The following is a 2,178-nucleotide window of genomic DNA, read 5'->3' on the forward strand; positions in this document are numbered from 1 at the left end:
CACCTCAATTCAAGAACAAATGCACTTATTTTAAGAAAAACTGACTTATCTAGATTTAGAAATTTTTGCAGTGCGTGCAGTTCCTTCCACCTTATGATTCTGGTTTCTAACATGAACTGAGCTGGAAGGTCTTCTATAGACAGGTGTGTGTCTTTCCTAATCAGTTCCATCAGTTTAATTAAACACAGCTGGACTCAAATGAAGGAGCAGAACCATCTCAAGGAGGATCAGAAGAAATAAACCTCATATGACGTCACATCAAAGTTTCTGAATACTTATTTCAATCACTGTAAATCAACTTTCCGTCTGTAGCTCTAGTAAATCTCTGAAGGTGGGTCAGCTGCTTTCAATCCAAAGATTTCCTAAAGCTTTCCTAAATTCAGGGTTAGGGGCCACATAATGTAGGATAACAGGACTCCAGGTGAGGGTCCTAAAATTAATTCAAAGAAAAGCCTACCTCTGGTGTCATCTCACTGTTTTATTATTGGTATGATTTGAAGTTTTACAACCAATTGAAAAACTTTTTTCATTGTATTTCTTAAAGGCTGTCTTCATGTCTTTCCTGCAGCATACACACTTTATACTTCATCATGATTATATTAAAAATGTTTAAATTGATAATAATTTCAGTAATGTACAATAAACACTTGTTTAAAGCCATTTTTCTTTCTTTTTATTGATTGTGTCCAAAAATCCACAAATATGGTGAAAATTGCTGAAAAGTTTGGTCAAGTTTATCATCAAAGTTGATCATATCGCTGTTTCACCGTGACGCCACTCAGTGCTGTCATAGTGCTCCTGTTTAGAGGAGATAACAGAGGTGGTTCCGGTCGAAGGTTATGATGAAAGGAGGGTTAAATAAGGACATTCAGATCCACATAAAGGTAAATAGTAGAAAAATCAATCATAAAACTAAAGGACTGTATAAAAGGATATATTTTAAATGTAATAAAAACTTCTAAATTCTTTAACTTATCATATTTTTTTGTGTTTGTGTGGTTTTGTTTGAAAAGATTTAGTTCATTTTATTTCGATAGTGTAAATCAACTACATGTCATTTCAAGGCACCTCACAGAATTAGTTTCATTAAATCTCACAGACACATTAAAGGTTTCCTATTGCAGGAAAACCAGCCGATTGCATCCAGTCATTGACGTTGCAGGATTTGCTCCTGGTTGAGCATATAGAGAAAGTGGAAAGTTGGTTGCAATTTTGTCTCACTTTGCAGCAATCGCTCATACCTAGCATGCTTGCATCGGCTGTGGAGAGGAAAAACTCCCATTTAACAAGAAGAAACCTTGTTTAAGAACAGGTTTCTCAAAAAAAGGTTTAATTGCAGCTACTAAAAGCCTGTTGTACATATCCCTGTACTATTCAATTCAATTCAGTTTATTTCTATAGCGCCAATTCACAACACATGTCATCTCAAGGCACTTTACAGATACAATTCAACCAGATCATCCAGTCAAATTGATTAAAAGTTTTCTATCTGAGGAAAACCAGTTGATTGCATTGAAGCATTGACTATAAGGCAATCCCTCACACTAAGCATGCTTGTAGCGACAGTGGAGAGGAAAAACTCCCTTTAAACAGGAAGAAAACTCCTGCTGAACCAGGCTTAAGCTGGGCATACACTGTGTGATTTTTTTCAATCGTTGCATGCAGTTGCAGCTCACACACGCTGCCTTGGCAATTTGTGCAATTTTGAGCTGAAAGCCCTAAAAAAAAAGGCGACGACGTATTTGGACAAAGACATGGCTGAACAAACATGGCTACTACAGTCTGTCAGTTTGACAGAAAAAACTCCATTTCACTCATTGCACCCCCTCCTGGGAGAAAATTAAACATGATCGGGGTTCTATTACATTTACATCTAAAATGGGGATGAAAATAAAAGGGAATACTTTCATTACAAGATAAAGACTAAGATGAATCTAACGTTAGAATAGAATAGAATAGAATAGAATAGAATAGAATAGAATAGAATAGAATAGAATAGAATAGAATAGAAAATCCCTAAAACAAATGTAACAATTTGCTGGTCTGGGACTAATCAATAAATTTGACTGAAAGATGCTTGCTACTCTCCTAACCCAGTATACATCCATCCATCCATCCATCCATCCATCCATCCATCCATCCATCCATCCATCCATCCATCCATCCATCCATCCATCC

The sequence above is a fragment of the Cyprinodon variegatus genome, unplaced genomic scaffold (genome assembly GCF_000732505.1).
Source record: "Cyprinodon variegatus isolate N-32 unplaced genomic scaffold, C_variegatus-1.0 Scaffold105, whole genome shotgun sequence".
Taxonomy (NCBI): domain Eukaryota; kingdom Metazoa; phylum Chordata; class Actinopteri; order Cyprinodontiformes; family Cyprinodontidae; genus Cyprinodon; species Cyprinodon variegatus.